Source organism: Eubalaena glacialis, chromosome 17, assembly GCF_028564815.1.
Source record: "Eubalaena glacialis isolate mEubGla1 chromosome 17, mEubGla1.1.hap2.+ XY, whole genome shotgun sequence".
Taxonomy (NCBI): Eukaryota; Metazoa; Chordata; class Mammalia; order Artiodactyla; family Balaenidae; genus Eubalaena; species Eubalaena glacialis.
Window position 1 is genome coordinate 82117735 of NC_083732.1, and position 24130 is coordinate 82141864.

Below are 24130 nucleotides of genomic sequence, written 5' to 3' on the forward strand. Positions count from 1 at the left end.
GTGCCCAGCTGTTTGGTTAAACACTAGTCTAGGGACTTTCCTGGCGGTCCAGTGGTTAAGACTCTGTGCTTCCACTGCAGGGGGTGCGGGTTCGATCCCTGGTCAGGGAACTAAGATCCCACATGCCGCCCCGGGGCCAAAAAACAACACGAAACAAAACGAACACTAGTCTAGAGGTTGCTGTGAAAGTATTCCATAGATGTGATTAACATTTACAGTCAGCCCGATGTTATGTAGAGGAGATCACCTTCCACAATGTGGGTAGGCCACGTCCAATCAGTTGAAGGCCTTCAGAGCAAAAACCGGAGGTTTCCTGGGGAAGAAGGACTGCTGGGTCAAGACCAGGACAGAAATCCTGCCTGAGTTCCCAGCCCCCTGGCCTATCCTACAGATGTTGGACTCAGGACTGCCAACAGCAACTCCCTTGCCGGACGCAGCCTGCTGGCCCATGCCGTGGATTTTGGACTTGCCAGCCCCCGCAATCCTGTGAGACAATTTCTTAAAATAAATCTTTCTCTCTCAACCCCTCCTTCTCCCCGCCCCCCACCCTGACACCCTTACCTTACGATTCAGCCACTCCACTCCTAGGTATTTACCCGAGAAAAACAAGGGTGCTATGTCCACATAAAGACGTGTACATGGACGTTCACAGCAGCTTTATCTGTAAAGGCCAAAAACAGGAAACAACCCCTATCAAGAGGTGAATGGATACACAAGCTACAGTATATCCATGCAATGGAATACTACTTAGCAATAAAAAGGAATAAACTATTAATAAATGCTACAAAATGGATAAATCTCAAAATAATCATGTTGAGTGAAAGAAGCTAAACTCTTTTGAGTGCATACTGTATTCTAGGACATGCTGACTAAAGTAAAGTAAAAGAAAATAAAGAGTAGTTGCCTAGTAATAAAGGGGGGAGGTTACCAAGAGGGACTAGAAAAATTTGGGGGGTGACAGATATGCTCAGTATCTTGACTATAGTAATGGTTTTATGGGTATACACATATGTCAAAGCTTATCAAATTATACACTTTTGATATGCACAGTTTACTGTATAACAATTATATCTTAATACAGTTGCTTCAAAAAAAGATATCTGTCAGAAGTGTTAAGGAAAATTTTTAAGGCTTAAAAATGCCTTCTCAGCGAATTCCCTGGCTGTCCAGTAGTTAGGACTCAGCGCTTTCACTGCCAAGGGCCTGGGTTTGGTCCCTGGTCAGGGAACTAAGATCCCACAAGCCCCGAGGGGTGGCCAAAAACTAACTAACCAAATAAAAAGCCTTCTCAACAAAAAGAATAACAAAGGCCATCTCCTTACTTGGGATCAACTGTCAACAGATAACCTAAAGAACTATTTCTCTCCTATCTTGAGTCAGCCTCTTTAAATAAGAAGACTGATCTTTAATCTGGAAGGGTAAGTAAGGATTAAGGGGGAAAAAAAAGAAAGAAAAAAAATTGAAGCCCAAGATAGGAAGGAGACAGGAACAGAAGAAGGAATTGCTTTAAATTCATATTTATAGATTAAGAAAAATCACATCCTAAAATATATCTGAAAATTGGGTAATTTCCAAGGAATCATAAAGAAGTGCCATGAGAATGGATGTAGAATCCATGCAACATTCTAGAACAGAGTTTTAAAAACCTGATTCATAAGGAACTTCTACAACATCATATTGCTCCTGGTCCTCAGCCCTTTCTAAGTCCCCCTTCCGGGACTTCTCTCTGGGTCCTGGTTCCACCCGTCCCTTAAACAACAGTGCCCTCCCGATCCTCGTTCGACTTGTATGCTCACTCCATAACCGGGTTTGCAACCTTCCATGGGAGTCATCATTGTCTCTGATAATTTGATGAAAGCTATAGCTCAGAACAATGTATATTTACAGAAAATTTTACATGTAATTATTTCAAAGGTTTCAAGAGCCTCCCAGGACCCTGGCCATGCAGTCCTTAGCTTCTCAGGGCAAGGAAATTCCTCACAGAATCCCAGCCTGGGCTTCGTCTCTAAAAATCCATGCAAAGCGAGATGCACACAGCTGTGGCAATGGAAAATCTGAATGCTAACAAATAAAATTCAAATAGCACCTAGGATCTCATGATATTTTTCTGGGTATGTTGGAGAAATAGTTCTGCTAGGCAGATTCTTGGTTACCTAGTGAATGCTAATTAATAAGATTTATGAAGGAAGTTTCTAACAACTATTCTGCAGAAGCCCATCCTCTTAAACATTCGATTTTAAAAAGGTGATTTGAATGAGGACCCAGAAAACATGCTTATCAAATTTTGGATGAGAAGCTGTGACAGTGAATAGCTGGACCTTAGACCCAGGATTTAAAACATATCGACTAAATTCAGCCTAGGGGTGAAGTGGAGTCGGGAAAGATCCTCAACTCAAAGACCTTTTCATACACATACTCTCCTCTTCCTCAAATACAATAACTGATGGAAATTTAATGCACCCACCAAGACTGCACACTCCTTGAGATCAAGGCCTAAGTCTTATTTATCTTCATATATTTATCTTCATATAGCACCTTGAATAATGTCAGTATCACGGTCTGCTTGGGCTATATTATGCTATGCTAACAAACAGCTCCAAAGTCATGGTGCCTACAACACAAGGGTTTATTTCTCACTTACATACATTAAATGTCAATCGTGGATTGGCTTCAGCTCTACTCCATCATTCTGGAACTCAGGCGGAAGGCTCCATCATTCTGGGACCAGCCCCAGCTAAGGCAGGCTGGTTCCATGACAGAAGGAAAAGAGCTACCGGCAGAACCACAAGATGGAATTTAAAACATCTGCTCAAACATGGGACACATCACTTCCTCCAACATTTTATCAGTCTAGGAAAGCCAAGTGTCCAAACCTGATGTCAGCACAGTAGGAAATACAATCCTCCGACAGAGAGGACCCTGGTAGAGAGGCAACAAATACTGTGAACAATCATACAACCTACCACAGTGCCTTCGTAATAGAAGGTGCTCAGTAACTGGCAGTAATTATTTATATGCCAGGCCATAAATACCACTGGGCAGAGACTGTAATCTGTCTCGCTCACTGACGCATCAGCGCCGCACGGGGCCCGCCACATGGCAGAGGACACGCTAAATCCTTACTAAGTGAACAGGGATAAGATGAGCACGGGATCCCGAATCAAAAAAACCTGCGACCAAGTACTATGTCTGCCAATTCCTGACTTAGCGGAAAGCCATTTTTCTCTTCTGATTCTGGGATGGTTGTTGTAAAGATTAAATAAAAATACATGAGAAAAAGCGCCACGAAAACTGTGCTCTTTTACACAGATGTTATTTCTCCAGATAGTCAAATGGGATGAAATCTGATAAAAAATAAACTCATTTAAACTTCTATAGTAATGCAGTACATAATATCTTGCATTTATTTTCAAAGCATCAACTGGCAAGTAAAGAATGAGAAAGATTAGACTTAAAGCAGTTCACATGAAAAAGAGACAATGTTTTAGTTGACCATAAGCTAAATATGATCAAAGGGTAATGTTGCTGCCAAAAAATGTAATGCAAATTTCAGGCTGCATTAATAGAAGGAGAGTACCCAGATAATAGCTTCATTGTATTCAGCAATGGGCAGTTCACATCTGAAGCAGCCAGTCAGTTCTGGCCACCGTATTTTAAGAGGTATACTGACAAACAGACTTTGTCATGAGTTTAGCAATGTGCATGAAAAAGGTCTGTAAGCCATGTCATGTGCATATGGTTCGAGAATTAGGGCCTTTTTTTCCCTTAGCGTGGCAAAAAGAAGTCTCAAGTAGGATTTAACAGTCATTTTCAAACACCTTAAGAGTTAACTGTGTATAAGAAGAATAAGTTTCATATATATTGCGCTAGACTGCCAAGGACCAGTAAGTGAAAGTTAAGAGGGGCAACAGATCAAGCTCAATGGGAAGTTATTTCTGACACTTAGAAACCTAAAACAAGGAAGGGTGGATGATAACACGGTTACAGATGCTACTGAGGAAACTGAATTGGGTGGGAGTCGTACAAATCTTACTCACTCCTTCATGGAACCAAATATTTTTGAGGCATTTGAAAACGTCCCAACAGTATTTCTCTTTTCTGATTAAATAATAATACTATTAATACTACTAATAACAGCAACAAAGAACAAGAACTGAGGTTAAGTAGTAAAACAAGAAGTTGTTTGGCCTGACAAACACAGAAAGGCATGCTGTTGAAAGGAAATGAAATTTCAAGCCTAGATAACATTAAACATAGACACAGTGTCTAGGTCTGTACAGAGGAAATAGGCTTAGTCAAAATTGTATTTATTCTGGAAGTTGGTTTTCCTTGCATGACCTAACTCCTATCATTTTCACGGAGGTGCAAAAGATTTTTTAAAAGTTCCTACAATGGCACTTAAGCAAAAATTTGCTAACATTAAACTAGTGCTCTTGTTGCAAGACAGTACTAGCGTTATCGATCAACTTGTATAATCATTCAAACTTCCCACGGCAGACTATTACACAGAACACCACTGTCATTTAAAAATGGTCCCTCATTAATATCTTATTTTGTTTCCTTAATCTATTCAACATCCAGCACTTTTCCAGTCTCATTCGCAGCTTTCAATTCCCAAGTATTCTCTGCATACTCTGGTCTCTCTAATAGGTCCTAAGTAGTAAAGATAAATGCCCGACTTATCTTTGTATCCTGGCCCCTCAGCTTCACATCACTCACAGCATAGTAAACACTCAAAATTGTTTGTTAAATTCCTTTCTTTAATGAAATATTAAAAAAAAAAAACCTAATGAACTTTTCATTATATTTTAATTGTTACACAAGAGAGAGAAAGTCATAGTAGGCTGTAAGGATATACTGGATATTATGTTCCTGCTATACTAAGAAGTGAATAACCACTCTTTACAAAGTATCTTGGAATACAAATTTCTTTCTCCTTTAAAGTCCTCTTTGCATCCTAAAAGGGCACATTGAACGCGATTTCACCGTACACAGGATTTTCAGAGTACTGACACAAGATGCTAACACCCCACTTACTTCCCTCACTACAGGTACGTGTGTAAAAATTGAGCTCAAAAATCGGGCTCATTGACTTATTAAAGTAAATCTGTATGTGCCTTTCCAGAATATATGTAAATTCAGATTTTAAAAAATCTATTCTTCCAAGCCAAAAACGTAAAGGAAAGTGTAAAGGAGAAAAGTTCAACACCTATCCTCTACCAAGAAGTATGAAAGTTTAGGACTTACTTGGTACAGGTTAAGGCTTGTTTAGGAACTTGTCACTGGATTCCTGTCCTGTTACTTCTCTCCTTCCTCTTTTGTGGCACTATCGAGAATTGCACAGGTCATGGGGACACAATGCTCTGCTGCAGAAATCAGGAGAACACAGTTTCGCATCTCCCATGTCAATCCAAAGGACAGAAACGTCTACATTCCACTGGGAGGTGGCAGAATGAGTCAGTAAGGAGATAAACCAGTTATCAGTTAAAAGATACAGTAACTAACTAAAAGTGTTAATTTTCTTTTAAATTAGATACTTATGTATTAAAGCAATTATTTTTAAATGATGGAAATGATGTACAACTAAAAAACTGTTTAAATAAGAAGCCACTAGAAATTAATTATAGCTAACATGTATTGAATGTTTTCTGTGTGTTGGGCATTCTTCTAAGTGCTCAACAAACATGAACTCATGTTTACCCTTCAACACAGCCATATAAGGTAGTATCCTCATTTTACAGATTAGAAAAAGGAGGCACAAGAAGATGTGGTACATATATATACAATGGAATATTACTCAGCCATAGAAAGGAACAAAGTTGGGTCATCTGTAGGGACGTTGATGGATCTAGAGACTGTCATACAGAGTGAAGTAAGTCAGAAAGAGAAAAACAAATATAGTATATTAACGCGTATATGTGGAACCTAGAAAAATGGTACAGGCGAACCGGTTTGCAGGGCAGAAACAGAGACACAGACGTAGAGAAAAAACGTATGGACACCAAGGGGGGAAAGCGGCGGGGGGTGTGGGTGGTGGTGGGATGAACTGGGAGATTGGGATTGACATGTATACACTGATGTGTATAAAATGGGTAACTAATAAGAACCTGCCGCATAAAAAATAAACAAAATAAAATTCAAAAATTCAAAAAAATAAAGAAAGAAAGAAAAAAAGAAAAAGGAGGCACAGACTAGTCAGATAACTTGCACAAATCACATAGCTAGTGACAGGCAGGAAAGGATTGGAATTCAGGCAGGACAGCTCCAGGGCTCATTCTTTAACCTTTATGGGTAGGTATCACTATGGTATACTTTGACATTTGAAGGTCTTTTTGAGCCTATTAACATTAATCACATATAAAGAAATTTTTTCAAGACTGTGTAGAATTATTATTAAAATGCTTCCACAACCAACTTTTAGGATTAAATGACCAAATCCAATACATTACTTCATTTAAACCACTAGTACCTAACCTAATCTAATTTTCCATATAATTTATCTTTTGGCTTTATTATACTTCCTGATAAGTGCAACTGGGTACCTCTTATACACTTAGCATTGTGCCCGACAATATGTCACTAAAAGTACTTTGCATAGACTAGATCTGTGATGTTTTATTCATATGAGTGTGCATTAAAGTAATTCTTCTACTTCTCAAGTACTGAATACAATTATTCAACAGACATTTGAATACTTAATGAACACCAAGTAGTATGGATACAAAGATAAATTAGATGGTTTCTGCTCTCAAGGGAGGCCACAGTTACAAAACAATGAAGCAAGTGCTTTTATGGAGCGATGACCAAGGTTCCAAGGGAACAGAGTTCCCCCAGCATGACAAGAATGAGGGCAGTTCCATGTGCAAAGGCATGGAGATGTAAAAGAACATTTTCCTCTTGGGGAATATCAAGCTATTTAAGTAGGACTACAATGCAAAGTTTAGAAGGAAAGCTAGGGAAACAGTGATAAGAGATGAAGGATGAAGCTGGAGCTAGATAAAGAAGTCTTGTAAGTCATAATATAAAAAGACTCAAGCATCTCAAGGATTTAAGCGGGACACTGATAAGATCAAATATGCTAACAATAGTGGTTATCACACTTTTTATTTTAAACAATAGTACCCTGGTTTCATGAAATCTTATGCAAACATCCACACTTAAAATTGATAAACGTAAAACTGCACTGGTAGAAATTGGAATGAATATGCTTGGAATGAACCCTTCACAGAATAGTTTCAAAACCACTGCTTTTCAAAGGAAGAATTAATATAGCCACACAGTTGCGTTTTATTTACTTTATGCCTCTCCCAATGTGATTCTAACTTCTCAGGTGCCAGGATTCATTCTCATAGTTTCTCTTCAATCATAGAACTAGGAATACATAGAACTAAGCAAATAGTACTAGGCCTTCAAAATCAATGATAAAAGTTACAATATAGAAAAAGGAAGATAATCAGCTTTTTCACTTATGAGTTAAACTATAGTTTAAGTGACTACATTTTCTAACCTAAAAGTTAGGATTTATGGTTGGACAAATACTAGTGTATTTATGGCCACAGAATATTCAAAACTGGTACAGTGTTGGAAAATATAGGATATATGATTGTAATTGGTATAATGTAATTTTTTAAAGATTGGTATACTTGTTTTCTTAACAATGACTTTGTATCTGAAAATGCTTCCCCATCTATCCCTTGAGAATCTGTTCTCCCAACTTATAGAATTTGGACCTCTACATAAGATCTCTGAAAATGACCTTCAGTGTGAAACTGCTTATCTTCCTCATAGCCATCTAATATGTCCCCAGCAATAACATGTAAAACTGATTAAAGATATGCATATGCCTTTCCTGCAATTCACTAGTCTTGATTCTTCACGGTGAGATGTGCTAATAAAAAAAGCAAGATTACCATTCTATGGAAAAGGTATATAATGATTAATTTAACATGTTTCATATCAAAACGATTATATTCACTTCATACAATTTAATCAAATCCCTACAATCCTTCCCTCTACCCTTCTCCTTCCCCATTGTGGGGAACATATCCACTTATACAGTCTCAAGAATTTTTAAAGTATCATCCCCTTTAAAAATAGACTGATTAAAAACAAATGTTCAAAACAATGTTTAACACATATTAAAAGAAAGTTAGAAAACAATCTCACTTTTCTCTATCACATAAGATACCAACAACCACCCTGGGCCACTCTTATCATACGTTAAAAGTTCTCTCATAGCATGTGGTTCAAAGCCAACCAGTGACAATTATTAAAAGGAGCAAGAGGGGAGACAGGCACAGGATACAAATTAAATTCTTCAATATATCATTCGACCAACATGTACAATATATTCACTTACAGACATGTTTAAGAAATGGTCCTTAAACAATATAAATATTACTATAAGGAAAATACCTTCTCCATATGATATAGCAAACTCAGTCCAAAACTTAGTATTCAATGCATCATTTCGGGGCACACTCTACACTCCCTAAATCTGCAAAAATAGCCAACTATTCTGCTATAAATTTGTTTGGGATGAAGATAACTCTCTTCATTATAGTAAAATAAATTTTATCACATGCATTTTAGGGAAGCAGCTTAATAAGTTACTCATTTATATTTCTTTCAAATATAAAAGTCTGAGGATTCTCAAATAATCATTAAGAACAAACTGACTTTTAAACAAAAGCTTTTTATAAATAAAAATATACTTGAAAGTAATCCTGCAAAAACATACAAAGACTCCTCATATGTAACTATCAAAACAATACCCAATATCAAACATTTAACTATACACATTTAACTACTGATACATATTCAAGTAGAAGGTTTCAGAGTAAAATTTCCATGTCTTTTCCACTTAAGGGTAAGTTTTTTGAAAAATATTCCGCAGACAAATAGGTATTTTTTAAATAGACTGTACAACCACTATGTTGATTTTAACAATACCTCAAGTAAAGTTAACTTAGAACAAATACTAATAGTTAGAAATATTAAGTTATATACAATGTTTAATTGTCCTTGCCGTAATACAAAGAAGTTCATAAATTATCTTAAAATAAATCTATATTTTTCCCTAGTTTGTGAAAACTGCAATAACCTTTCTATTAAGAATAACTTCTGATTAAACCACCCTCAATAACTGAGATTCAAACAATCTCCCAGATGGAGCAGCTGGGAGAAAATAAAGAGGACAGTTTTAAAAAAGAACTTTGATGCTGTAGATAAGATGATACGACATTAAAAACCAGTGTGACTGGAGTCTGCAAAATATAAATACATAACAGTGGAAGAAAACCCTTTAAGGCCAATGAGGAAAATGCAATTTACAGGATCATCTATGACTAACATTCTGAGCTCAGCCTTTCTTATTTCTAAAATCTTTGCCCAAATTTCTGTGGATTACAAAGTCTAAAAACTTTAAAAAATCCTATATAGTGGACTTAAACATACTTATTAGTATTAGGTAATGTTTTATGCTTAAGAAGTCTACCAAATATTATTTAAAAATCCAATTTTACATAAAGTATGTTGCACTACTGATTGCATTTTATAGAAAAGAAAAATTAAATGACATCTGAAAGTGACATTGGGTTAAATAATGAAATTGAGAACATAAATCAGCCTTAAGTTCCAATTAAAATTTCTAACCATTATTTCTATTCTCAGAGATCTTGGCACAAATATTTTTAAAATGCAGTAGTCTACTTATTTTTTTTGCATGTATTTAAAAAAATTTTAAATTATATTCCTTCAATAATGATAAATCCAAGTAATGAAATTTTTACCTATGCTCTAAATTAGCAATTCTTTGAGACAGTCCTTTGAAATTAAAACAAAAAACAAAAAAAACAAAAAAAAAAACTTGAAAACATTTCTTTTAACATCACAACTTCAATCTTCATTTTTACTCATTTGTTCAATAGAGGAACTAACAGCCTATACTAAAAAAATCAATGGCATCATTCTAGCTGTTCCCTTAATTTTTATAATATTCAATTATGTTAAGAGCAATAAAACTGTGCCTGTTATCCCAAAGTTATGCTCTCAACCCATATTCAACATGAAAATAATTTCTTGCTTTCTGTCTCATGCACAAGAACACAACAAAAAACTATTAAAGTGCTCAAAAGATACTCTGAACACTTATATACTCACATGCTTAGCTCTTAACCCTTAAATCCCTTCTCTAGGAATAAGACTTCTCTAAAACTGGGGAGGAAGGGTGTCACTCTTACACAGCCAGGCATGAATAGCATAAAGCAAAGTAAATTTGACTGATTATCCTTAATTAAGTTTGTGTCCAGTTCCTCCCTTTCCCCCTTATCCCACCATAAAGTTTGAGCTAACTCATAAGCAAGTTCTACTCATATTAACTCACATTTCTTTTTTTAAAGTCATCAAAGTAAAATGATTTCAAAATGAAAACTCCTCAAGTACTTCATTCAATACCTCCTGCGATTTCAAATAAACCCAACTACACTAACAAAAAGAGAAAAAAGCTCCCTTGAAAGTTAGAGCATGCAGTTGTTCTTTTATCAAAATAGATTTTTCACAAGTGACCCAAACACAATTACAGCTTAGGAAAATCAAGCCTTTAATTCTGAAGAATAATTTGCACCTAGAGAAAAATTCAAGGTGATGGTTTTCACTGCATGTGGACTTTAGACCAAATCTATTTATTTTAACTTTGCTGAAGTCTGGGTATAACCACTTGTTGGCCTATGTTGCAGGACCACCGTCCTAGTGAGAGCATCTTACAACAAGCTGCTTTTGATACCTTACTAATTAAACTACCTTGGATAGGAGTCCAGACAAACCTGACCATAAAATTTTGGCATTCTAATTTGGTTTCAATGTACTCTAAATGGTACAATTCTAGATCACATGGCAATTTTTCCATTCAGTTAAAACCTTAATAGGTAGCATATAAGTGGCACAACTTCGAATTTAGCAAGCCCATAAATATTAACTTTGCCCCCAAACACTCTGGGGAAAGGGATAATTCAAGGAACACACTGACAAATCTTAACATTATGCCAAAAATATTTTGTGTGTTTTTTTTTTTGCCATACTGCACAGCATGAGGGATCTTAGTTCACCGACCAGGGATCAAAGCACGGAGTCCCAGCCACTGGACGGGCAGGGACATCTCCAAAATTTGTTCTTAAATTGTACGACAACTGACTTTTCATAAATCAAATCACATTTGATAAGTACCATATAAATAAAAGGGATTAATTATTTGAAGGCATCTTTTAGTGAATCCTTTTTGTAAAATTTAGAAGTCTCATATAACATAACTAACCACTACTTGTTTTGTAATCTTATACTTGTAAATACCAAAGTTCTTGAAGTAGAGCATAACTGCTTTCTTGGGCTAAATACATCCCAGCATTACTGCCCTGCTCTCTCTTTCCCAAGTTTTAAAAACGTCACCCAAAAAACCAGCTGTTCGTCTGTAGTAGAATATACAACACTAGGAAAGTCGAAAAAAGAAATTAAGTGATTTTTTAAATGTAAAATAGAAATGTATGTACTCCCAAAGATAGGTCAACGAATTATTTTTGGCAATGATCACAATAAATGCCGAATTAAAATGATTTTTAAAAAAATCAAGATATGCATTTCTTAAATCACTTTCCCACGTGCCTTTGTCACCTGGAGGAAACTGTTCAAGAACTGTTTCTCTCCATGAACACATGACCTCCACAATGGCACCAAGGTCAACGAGACATACAGGAGGGGGGTATGCTGAGTAAGTGCTGATTTGCCCAGTTCTACAGTTCCCTTTAAAAAGAGAAGAAGATAAATAAAAATTAAAATTTATTTATATAGTACAGGAAAGGAAATGATGTTCAAAGTTGTAACATTCAAGTACCCCATTACAGAATTGTACATAGATGTATGTCAGCAACAGCCACAGGAGCAAGACGTAAAAGGGGCATCACAGCACAGAACCAGGTACAAAAATTGCTGCACAGAAAGAATTAACAAGATACCAAACTGAAAAATCCTCCCTTACATCTTGTACTGAAAACCTTTGGTGCCCTGGCTACATGCCACAACGACTCAATTTCAAAGTGAGAGTCTCTGCTGACAGAACTTCTTGAAAAAAGATGAATAACCAAAGATCCATAAACAACCGAAGAAGCACCCGCGTATCAGAAATGCTCAGGTAAGAAGTAAATTTGTATATGCTGAGCCTGCCAGTTAATGTGAAATTCACCAGGTGTCCCGGTGTTCCCTCATTCTTTACCAAAGACTCCTTCGGACATTTCCTCAGCTGTCACAATCCCCAACCTTTCACAAACCAGAAGTTTTCTTGGATGAGATTTAAGCTCTAAAACACATTACCCACTTGGTATAATCTGTTTAAGCTGGACTTACATGCAAAAAATCCTTATCATGTGAAATTACTATATTTCAAATTTCCAAACAACTTTCAAATATGAAACAAACATATGTCAGAGGTAGCACCCGAAAATTTAAAAGTGACTTAGCGGAGAGCAATTCAGCTATGGATAATTCATTCCAACGTTTGGTAAATAGGTTGCATGCATTATAATAGTAGAAAACTAAAGAGGGGAAAAAAATCTGCAGAAGCACTGGGTATTTATTCACAATCAGCAGAGAACTGGGCTGACAGCAGTCTTCCAAGTTACTTTCAGGGAAGCTCCTGATTGGTGGGCGGCACTGGGTCAATGTGATTACTTAACCCTGGCAGTTACAACTAAACTCCACTTTGATGGGCTCCAAAGCTTATGACAAAAAGACGACTGCTTGAGCATATCAAGTACTTCGCTGTCCTGCTTCTTCTATTTCTCTCTCACACAACCAGGGGCCTGACACCTGAAACTCATCAGAAAAACATTACCTCGTTTCGGGGCTTTAGAGTTTTGTATTTATTATTTTTAAAGTCCACTGGGCATAGATTCAGTTGGGGGGGGTGGTGGTGTGAAAGATTAACCCATTTCCTGCACACACAGGGAAGAACTCATGACCATTCAAGCAGTTCCCTCTCTCCCTAGTAACTTTTTTTTTTTTAATATCATTTAGTCCTAAAATAACCATAAGCAACAAACATCAAACATTGGCATGGCAACGTCCACACATCATGCCCTAGTGCTACCCACAGGCAGATCTGTTCCTCTCTGGTCCCCATCCAGGCGGGTCCTCCGGGTCCCTCTCGCTTTCGTCCGGTCCAGCAAGGCTTCCCCCCGAGTTCTGCTGTAAAATCCGCCACTTTCGCTGGCCCGGGCAAAAGCAAGGAGCCTCGTCCCCAGGGCAGAGTTTCTCCCAACTCCCAGCAAACATTTCCTGAGCGCTTCCAGCGGGCCCCCCGCGCGCACCTGGCCGGGCCCCTCGCCCCCTCCCCGCACTTTACCAAGCCCCAGACAGGGGCCCACCTGCCTCCCGTCGCCTGTCCCACGGCCGGGTCGCCAGCCAACTCCTGCCCGGAGGCTGCACTCCCCCGGGTCCCGAGCCCCCATCAATCCGGGGGCCGACTCCGAGGGTCAGGGGCGCCAAGAGGGGCCCCCAGACAGGCTGACCCCGCGACGCCCCCCAGAGGCCGGGTCCCGCGCGCCTGTCAGCGCCCCCGGAAGGGGTCAGGCAGGGGGGCTGAGCTCGCCGGGTGCCCTGTCCGCTCCTGACACCCTCTCCCCCCACCGCACTCACCTGGCGGGCTCCGGCCGAGGGGCCGGGCGAGGGGCTCGGGGGTCGCGCGAGGAGGCCGCCGGGCCGCCCGCCGCGGCCCCCACCCTCCCTCCCGCTCCCGCTCCCGCTCCCGCTCCCTCTCCCGCTCCGGCCGGCGCGCGCCCCAGGCCCGACGCGCGCTTGGAGCGCCGGGGGAGAGGGGGCGCGCGGACGCGCGAGCGCCGGGGGAGGGGGCGCGGGAGGCGGGGGCAGGGGGCGCGGCGAGAGCAGCGGCTCGGCGGCGTCGGCGGAGAGAAAGCAGCCTCGGCCGCGTCCGTCATGGCGCGCGGCGGCAGCGGCGGCTCCCTCCGGCTTCCCGGCTCCCTCGCCTTTAGTTTGACCTTTCCCTCCAGTGTGTCTCAGGGAGAGCAGCGGTGCGCGCGCGTGTGCATGTCTCTCTGTGTGTGTGCGCGCGCGCGGGGAAGGGGCCGGGTTCGCTCCCCGACGCCTGACGTCACTGCTATGGCAACGGCAGCCCCGCCCCTTGCCGCTTGTTTCCTGCCCCGCCCTCTGTGCACGTTCCGGGGCCTCACGTGCTCACTCACACGCACGCACGCACGCACGCTCGGAGCGCGCGCGCCCAGAGCGTTGACGGGGGGGAGTTGGGAGGTCATCTGGGCCTCCTTGTAGCCTCCCTGAGTTCAACCAATCCAGTGAGGAGAAGCCGTGGGCGGGGCGGGCTCGGCTGCCAGAGCGGCGTGAAAAATTTCCCAAGGCGGAGCGAAAACCTTTCCTGAGCGACTGAGCATGCCCGGTGGTGAAAGGTGAGAGTTGCCTGAGAGTTTAGGTGGGTGGTGGGGGAGGTGGTCCGGTAGTCGAGGGAAGGGAACTCCGGGGGCCAGTATAGGGGTGTTTAGCTGGTATCGAACTGGGACTGCGTGGTGTGAGAGTCAGGCAACCCCGGATTGCAATCCGGCCCGGCCGCTGTTGCTGTGTGACCTTGGACGTGTTACTTAACCACTCTGAACTGAATGTCTTGAGTAAAATAGGGTTACTAAAATCTACCATAGTGGTTGTGAGAAGTAAAAGCGTGGAAAACGCCTCACCCGGCAAATTGTAGACCCCAAACACTTAGTTATTAGTATGGAGTCCACGGCCTCCTTATTTTACGAATGAGGACACAGGACTCAGGGAGATTAAGTGACCTGTTCAATGTCAGGTAGTGGCAGAGACCCAGTCTTCAAGTTCAGTACTCTTTCCTACATGGCCTTCCCTCAAGGAGAGGGGTAAAAAAACACACTACAGAAAAACCTGTAAAGATGCTTCCTTTGCTCTCTGTGGATCCCTTTTTAATCCACACCAATTCTCTTCCCATGCCCCCAAAAGTTTAGAACTCTGGACGTAAGGGCTGGACAGCCTTGGTGCAATTTTTGGAGGGCAGTTATTTGGCTCTCGATTTGTCCCTGAACAAGCAACAGAATGGTGCTTTCCTCAATTCCCTTGGGGAGCCTAAATCTCTTCTAAAGTTTTGGTTAAAGTGTAAACACAGTAGCAAGGAGCTCCAGTTCCTCCACAATTTCTAGCTACCTGAGGAAAGATTAACTCAGTTGACCAATGTTTACCCAGCATCCACTGGGTAGGTAAGAATGCTTCTCCAGCCCACAAAAGGCCTGTGACCTCAGGTCTGTGCAGGTACCTTACGATTCAGACCCACTGGTGACCTCATCGTTCCTTGTGCTTCTAGTCCTTTCTCTGACTTAGCTCTTAATCACTTACTGTCTCATGGTATTTCTTTTTTTTTTTTTAATGAATTTTTTAAAAATTATTTATTTACTTTTTATTTATGGCTGTGTTGGGTCTTCGTTTCTGTGCGAGGGCTTTCTCTCTAGCTGCGGCAAGTGGGGGCCACTCTTCATCGCGGTGCGTGGGCCTCTCACTATCGCGGCCTCTCTTGTTGCGGAGCACAGGCTCCACACGCGCAGGCTCAGTAATTGTGGCTCACGGGTCTAGTCGCTCCGCGGCATGTGGGATCCTCCCAGACCAGGGCTCGAACCCGTGTCCCCTGCATTGGCAGGCAGATTCTCAACCACTGCGCCACCAGGGAAGCCCTCATGGTATTTCTTGAAGGATATAGTGCTATTTAACTCTAGATTTGCTGTTAACTTTTTAAAAGTATTTGTCTCCTTTCCTGTCTTATACACCCCCCCTCCCCAAAATACCTAAATCTGATCTTGGTAAAGGGCATCACCAGCTCCTCAAACATGCCCTTATATTCCCCACTTTCTCTCCAGAAATTAATTCACTTGAGCCTTTCAAATTCCACCTAAAACGTACTTGCTTCCAAAAGGTCTTGCTGGATCTACTCAGAATGAATTAGTCCCTTTTCCTGAGCACTTGGTACATTCCTTGCTTCGGACATTGTTCCTAGTAGACTTTGTTTTCTGTGATTTGTGCACATGTCACCTAGAGAAAACTTCTCTGAACACCCATGTATGGGTTGGCTGTTCCTATTCCTTGCTCTCATAGCATCTTACGGTCTAATATATTGCTTCTTACCCGTTCCTTTACGGTTTGATTTATTTACCTTCTCCATCAGATGTAAAACTCTCTAATGGCAGGAAACATGTTTAGTTCCACTTTGCATTTCCAGCATTAACCTCACTACCACAGCTATAGAACGACTAGGTACTGAATGGCTGAATGGGCTCCTTGCCTACTGCATAAAGTTCTTAGGGGCAGACTTTACTTTGTATTTATATCTCAGAACCAAAGATTTTCTGGGAAGTTATAAATCTTGGATTACTCTAAAAGGCACCAGAAATTACCTGGTCACACTCATGCAGTGAAGGAAGGCTTTGGCAGTAGCGTAAGATACTGAGCAGAGCAAGAAGTAGGAAATCCAGGGAAAAAGAGGTGATTTCTTAACTGCTGCTGTGGACCTAGAATGAGAGATTTTCAAATGTTGTTAAGGATATCAAGCAGATTCCTCCAAGGTGTGTCCGTGATGTTCCTCCCAGGAAAGGGGAACAGTTATGCAAAGAGGAGTCTTGGAAAAGAGATCAAGCAGTGTTTGCTTACTCTGAACTGGTAGCATTTGTTCCTTTGCCTAACTGGGCACAAGAATCTAAAGCCTGGTGCTATTCTTGTGTGTAATATTGTTCTCCCTCTGCTACGCTATTTAACTACCTATGTGTGTGTGTGTGTGTGTGTAGATGTGCGTAAATCCTTACCAAATCTAGTCCTCTTATTCCTCATCATGTGAATGGCACTGCCAAACACCCAGTAGCAGGAGTCATTCTCAGTTTATCTCCATCTCCGTTCTGTCAGTCTCTGAGTCCCATAACGTCTTCCTCTTAAATGGTGGTGGTAGCCATGAACTGCCCTCAGGCTTCATGTGAGCCCTCATATCTCTCATCTGGACAAAACCCTCCTAATTGGTCATTTCACCCCATCTTGGCAGGTCCAGCCCAACTTTCCCCACATCCCAGACTCCAGAGGGACTTTTCTGAAACCCAGAGAATTGACCATGTCCTCAAACAGCTTAAAAATCTTCCATGGCTCCTCCATGCCTCCTCAGGAAAAAAGATCACACTTCAATGGTTTTTTTATGCTTCATCCTCAACCAATTTCTTCAGCCACGTCTCCCACTACTTTTGCAAGAACTCTTTTGCTCCACGGATGTTGAAAACTTGCAGCTTCTCATACATACCATGTTCTCTGTGCACACAGGTTCACCTACCTGCGATTCTGTGCCCAGGCCCTCTCTACCAGGTTAATTGCATCTGTGCTTTCTAGGTCTATGAGGACAGTCATGCTTCATCCCTCTGGCATAGCTCTTCTTATTCTGTGTTGTGAATATACTCCATGTCTCACATGTCTTATCTTCACTAGAATGTGAGCTACTTGAGGGCAGGGGTCTTGGCATATTTTATACCTGTATGGAACTCTAACACCTACCAGGGTGCCTGGCACAGGATAGGTACTCAATAATTGTTTATTGAATAAATGAATGGATTATGAGCTCCATGAAGGAAAAAAAGTATTACATTTCTTTGATTCTTCACAAAGCCAGGCCCAGTATCACGGAAGTAATAAGTAGGTACTTAAAGTAACAACGAATGAATGAAAGGGTAGTAATGAGGTATTAAAAACCTACCATGCACCCCTCACCCTCCGAGACCGCCCACACTCTGTCTGTGGAGTGTCTATCTCCCTGAATAAAACTTCTTTCAACAAAACAAAACAACCTACCATGTATCAGGGACTAAACTTAATACTTTCCATTCATTGGCTCAGTTAATCCCCCAGCAACCCTATACAGGAGACATTGGTATCTACATTCTGCAGATAAGGAAATCAAAGCTTAAGGAGGGGACATGACTGGGCCAAGGTCACACTGTTAGTTGTTGGCCAAGCCGGGATTTGATTTCAAGTTCACCTAACTTGGAAATGGACTATTCCGGAAGGTATTCTGCTGCTGCCGCCGTTGTGATGGTGGTAGTACTGCTGGTGAGGATGACTTTGACATCTCTTTTGTCATAACCGAAGGCTCCTACTTCTTATCAGAGAAATCAGTGCTCCCTATGCTCCAACAGGAAGAAATGTGGTTGCATTACCTGCAGTCAATATGTACAAGTCAAGCTAGATGGAGGGGTCATATTTTTTCTTTTTTTTTTTTTCCAGAATTATTTTTCTGTAACTGAAATAAAGATTACTTAGTTTTAGGATACCAATGTTGCACATATAAGGATAAAATGTTTAAAATTGGTCTTTGGGATAAGAAGGACCCAGCTGAGGCCATTTTGGAGGCTAGAAAATGAAAACTTTTTTGGGTTAGTAACATGGTCAGTTCATGAAGAGCTAAGGTGAATCTTAGTATTTGAAAGGCAATCCTTAAAACGTTGGGTTAGGAAAAAAGACACTGGGTAAGTACCTCATTAGGAAGAGGCGGAGAACATTTGGTTCCTGTCTGGAGGGAGTCTCTTGCTCCAGGCTTACAGTACCAAGAGGCCCCTGGAGTTGGAGTGGGGCTCCCACAGAGTTACAAGCACACCCTTGACTGGAGGGCATGGTCCCCTCTCTGGGAAGGTCAACATCTTTGACCAGAACATAGACTTGTAGGGGCAGGTGGTGAATGAGGAAGAAGCGGGGAAGGGAGAGCCCACATCTACCCAGTTAGCCGACCAGCTCAATCAGTCCTGGTGATGAGCAAGGGAAACCAGCTGTTCCACCCTCATAGCCTGTTCAGACTGATACATTGAAATTAGCGGCTATGTGGATGCTGTACACTGCACAACCGTAGGGGGAGCTATTTACATGGGTGTCCGTATGAATGACATCCTCTGTACAGTACTCAACGTGTAGCCGTCCTGACTGTAATATATTCAAGGCACATCTCTGTCTACTTTGGCAATTTAAATGATCCTGATTAAACCTTTGATAATACAAATAAATAAATATTTATTGACTGCCTACCAGTTATCATCTCAGAAATTTAAATGACTTTTATTGTACAAAGTTATTCCTAACGATTTGGGCATATTTCAAAGTGCTTATTAGACTAATAGCATTACCATTCATTTATTAATTCTAATAAACAACAATTGAGCAGCTAAATTCCAGGCATGATTCAAAAGGCTGGATTCAACAAACGTGTTGAACACTAACTACAAATCTTACAAAAACTATTAACTGATTCCTTCAAAAATAAAAGCTTATGCATTTTTGCAGTTTGTTTATGCCACTCTACATATGAAGGTAGTCTCCAAAGCCTCTTTATTTCATAGACACTCATCTACTAAAACCTGGTTCTTGGATTTGCAACAATCCAATATACTAGGATGCCCCAGTGAATATAAAGCTTTTACATACTTTTTTTTACATCCTTTTTTTTTTTCCCTCTCCTAGCTCTATCAAGAGAAGGGCCAGAAAGTTAAGTTGGCTGCTTCAAAGGTTTCCTGGAAGCACTAGGGAAACCATTTTTCATAGAGTAAGTGTGTGACTTCATTGTCCAGGAAAGAGAGTGTAATCAGTCTTGGATCCCTGGATCACTCTGTGGAAGAATGCTGATCTCCACCTAGAAACATTTCATTTGGACTGTTAGATGAGCAAGAAATAAATGAAAATTTGGGGGTTTGTTTGTTTTAGCAGCAAGCTCTACTCAACACCTTCACTGGAAAAGGAGACAATATGGCCATGTTTGTACCCCAAATTTGCTGAGCTGCTCATACAAGTAACATTACATTCTTAACTTTGGAACCCAATTAAGGATGGCTCTGCCTCCAGTCTTTACTAAATTGCTTCCAAGTGTTTGGATGGTCTAACTATGTGTGACTGTCACTACTGGAAAATTGTTATGCGCAGTTCCAAAAGCTGATAATTAGCTTAAAAAAGCCACTCAGGAGGAACAAATACACACATACACAGAGTCACACACACACACACAACACAGTAGTATGCAGACTTTCAGGTAACTTTTACCATTTTAACTATTATCATTATCAGCATCAGCATCTTCCTCATCATTATTTTTTTAAGTCAAGAGGCTTAAAGAAATCTGAAATAATAATCCAGAATATTCGCAGCAACTCAGGAAGAATGAATGCGGTGACCCCAGGAAGGTAGTGGGCTGTCCTTTTAATGAATCATCATCACAGTCTCTCTGTGCTGTTTGTCCTATGACCTCAGGTGGCATGCAGCATTATGCCAGGCATCTGTGTTTGAGTGACCCTCCAGCTCCTCCAGAATTACTGTAAAGTTGAAGGTAGGATTTGCTCCTGATAGTTTATGTGAGCATCGGTATGAAAGGCTGCAGCATGGGTGAGTGAGCAGTTTATTCTCCCTGAGGATGGGGCTCAGGATCCACCCCCTGCAGGCCACAATTTTGCCCTGGGGCAGACTGTTCAGTCTTTCTGTTGGACTGGCAATTTGAGCCGAGCTAGGGGCCAAAAGCCATAATGGACTAAAAACTAGGGAGGTGAATTCTGTTAAATTACAATAACATCCACCCTTCCAGGGAAGCTGCAAAAGTCATTTCTGTCAGATGTACTCAAAATCAACAGCCAAATTACTCCTGCTAAATGCTCTGAGCTACTGAATAAAGCCCTGTACTGTTTGAAATAGTAACTCAAACCCTCTAGTCCCATGCCTCAATAATAATTATGAAAATTCTCATCAGTATCCTCCGTAATGCATGGTAATGATTATTCAATTGATTGACTACCACGTGCAAGGTACTCTTTTAGGTGCTTTATGTGTGCCGGATGCTTAAGTCTCATGACAGCCTTGCAAGGTTATAAGGAATAGCAAGAAATAAGAGTTGTTATCCCATCTTATAGACGGGGCAAGAGAAATTCAGGGCACATAAGCAACTTGCTCAATGTCACCCCAGTGGTGATATCAATGCAGTTAAAGTATATTCTTTGAAAAAAAAAAAAAAAAAGACTTCTGTATGTAAGAGCTGATTCCAAGCTCAGGGACATTTTAAACAAATTTTTACTAGAAAAAAGTTACTATGGTAAACATTAAGAATAGAGAGGTGTCCTCATCAAGCAACTCCTATCATGAATAATTTGGAATTAAAGGGTTTTGAATGATCTCTATCTTATTTTCCTTGGAGCAGAGCCAAGTTCTTAATACGAGTTTCTACAAAAGAGGAACCTGGGGCTGAATCTTATTTATAGAGGCAAAAGATGTTTTAAATTTCAGTCTCACATTCTTGCTCTCCACTTGAATTTGCCAATTAACACAGGAATAGCAAATGATGTGAAGACTAAGTCTTAGTTGTCTGGGTCCTGTTCCTCCTGACTGCAAATCCTTAGTTTAGGTTTGAGGCAGGGTTATGCTGAGTCGTATAACTGCTCTAGTCCACAGCAAGATTTCATAGTCATACTGTGGAACAAGTATAGCTAACTTATGTTTAGTATGGTAATCTCTCAGGATCCCAGGGGATTGGTCCAGGACTTCCACAGACACCAAAATCCATGAATGCTCAAGTCCCTTATATAAAATGGCATATCATTTGCATTTGACCTACACACATTCTCCCACATACTTTAAATCATCTCTAGATTACTTATAATATCTAATACAATGTAAATGCTATGTAAATAGTTGCAAATACAATGTAAATACTATGTGAATAGTGCCGTGCGTGGCAGATTCAACTTTAGCCTTTTGGAACTTTCTGGAATTTTTTTTTCAAAATATTTTCAACCTATGGTTGGGTTTTGTTTTTTTTTTAAATTATTTATTTATTTATTTATGGCTGTGTTGGGTCTCGTTTCTGTGCGAGGGCTTTCTCTAGTTGCGGCAAGCCGGGGGCCACTCTTCATCGCGGTGCGCGGGCCTCTCACCGTCGCGGCCTCTCTTGTTGCGGAGCACAGGCTCCAGACGCGCAGGCTCAGTAGTTGTGGCTCACGGGCCTAGTCGCTCCGCGGCATGTGAGATCTTCCCAGACCAGGGCTCGAACCCGTGTCCCCTGCATTGGCAGGCAGATTCTCAACCACTGCGCCACCAGGGAAGCCCCCCCTATGGTTGGTTTAATTCACGGATTCGGAACCTGTGGATACAGAGGTCTGGAGGCCCAACTGTAACGGATTTAATTAAAATGGGGGCAGATTCATTGCTGGGCTATAGGCTGCTCATACTTGTTCACAAAGCTGACTTCACACAACGCTTCCTCATTCTGCATTTAGTGAGGTCTCATTGGTATTTTGAAATCAGCCTTTGTGGGAGTATTTACCCCATGTAAATTGGCAAATGCTACCAATCAGGACTTTTATTCCCCAAGAGGCAGTTAAACGTTTACCAGCACGGTACTGACTAGATTGTATTATTTGCTCAAAAATATCTGTTGTCTTCCCTGTGGGTCTGTATACTGCCTTTGCCTGTGAGAGGACAATATTTTTCACCTGCTGCAGTCAGGCTTGACTATATGACTTGCTTTGGTCGATGGAATGTGACCGGAAGTACGTGTGCCATTTCTAAGCAGAGGAGAGTGTGCCCATTTTTTTTTTTTTCCTCTGCCACAAGCTGGCACGTCCCACATAGTGTCTGTGCCTACAATCTGAGTCCTAGAATAAAGAGGATGTGGAGCAAAATCACAGCCAACCTGTAAAGGACGTAGACATAAGCAAGGGATACAGCTTTCCTGTTATAAAGATCTGGGTCTTGTTGTTACTCCGGCATTACTGAGGCTGAGCTGATTGATACAGCAATTGGGACTTATAATTGAGGCTGCCAGAGTGGAAAACCTAAGTTGTGGGGCATTAACTCTGGGACTTGGGAGTGGGAAGCAAAAAAATATGCATTGGAGGATGGAAAAACAGCAACTCATGTTATCTAGTGGCAATACATTTGGTAAAACTCTCACCTATGATCACTGGGAGGACAGATATGTACTGAATGACCTTGTGGCTTTAGACAAAGAGGTTATGAAACGGAATGTTACTGACATGCCTGGGATGCTACGGTCTGCATGGGATGAAATATTATACGAAAAAGTTGAGTTTAGGAAAAAATTGTACATTTTGGAGAGATTGAAGGGAGTAGAAATGTCCAGAAATTTGAGGGCTCAGAGGAGAATGTAATTGATTCTGATTTCCATACAAAAGATAACACTGAGGACTTTAAGTGACAAAGGCTGATTAAAATTCAGCCTTGTACCAAGGATCCATAGAAGGTATGGTCCCTCTATGAAAACCTCTGAATTGATGAAGGTGGCACCAATTAAATCTTTTCAACTGGACAAAATGACTCTGGGAAAAGAGATGATAAATGTGGTTCTCCCACTGAAGAAAAATAAACTCAAAATACCTGCAATTAAGTCTAGAGAGAATCATAACTAGAAAAGAATTGGGGATGTGGCCATAGGCACATGACGTTTGATTTTGGAGTCTACCACTTGCAACTAAGAGAATTCTCCATAATAAACTGCATTACAGGGTTATTGGCAGGATAAACTGAGATTGTATACATAAAACATTTAACAAGGTAGAGTAGTTCTTTCGACTAACACGGGCCAGAGAGCAGGTAAGAAGTAGCCAAGAAATCTCAGTTAAAAGATTCAATACTAATAATTTCAGCAAATGAAAATGATCCTGTATTGGGTCCGTGTGGTGGAATGGAAAGAACTTGGGTTGTAGAATCATATAGAGTTGAGTTTGAAATCTACCTCTGCCACTTGACAAGCTGAATGGCACCGAGCAAACTGCACACAAAAAAATTCTGGGCCTTGGTTCTCTCATCTATAAAATGGGGATAATATGGTCTCCTTGTAATGATTAACATAAATAAATAATAAAGCATGAGACATCATTCTTGGTGTCTAGACATTCAGTATATACTGGACAGCTCTCTCCTGCAAAAGTACCTGCTACCACCACTACCTCATGCTGGCCCCTCTTGACAGAATATGATTTTACCTGTCAAAGGAAAGCAGGAGGGTTATTGCCCCAAAGCATCTTCTCCTATGATGCCTCTGATGAAC

At 40.9% G+C, this 24130-nt stretch overlaps 1 protein-coding gene and 1 long non-coding RNA gene across 14 annotated transcripts in view; one reads left to right on the forward strand and one right to left on the reverse strand.

Moving 5' to 3' along the window:
• ZFAT (zinc finger and AT-hook domain containing) overlaps positions 1-13799 on the reverse strand; it is a 452145-nt gene extending 438346 nt beyond the window's left edge. For 9 of the 11 annotated variants that reach the window (XR_009697705.1, XM_061172112.1, XM_061172111.1 and 6 more), the window contains exon 1: positions 13684-13799. The gene's annotated coding sequence lies outside the window, so the exon portion shown is untranslated. Of the gene's footprint in view, positions 1-561; positions 634-13139; positions 13234-13683 lie in introns of those variants that run through there. The other 2 variants (XM_061172108.1, XM_061172107.1) reach the window with 2 other exon arrangements.
• A 554-nt stretch (positions 13800-14353) lies between these two features.
• Positions 14354-24130, forward strand: part of LOC133076997 (uncharacterized) — a 174272-nt gene continuing 164495 nt past the window's right edge. For all 3 annotated transcript variants that reach the window (XR_009697660.1, XR_009697658.1, XR_009697659.1), the window contains exon 1: positions 14354-14465. This is a non-coding gene — a long non-coding RNA (uncharacterized LOC133076997). The remainder of the gene's footprint in view (positions 14466-24130) is intronic.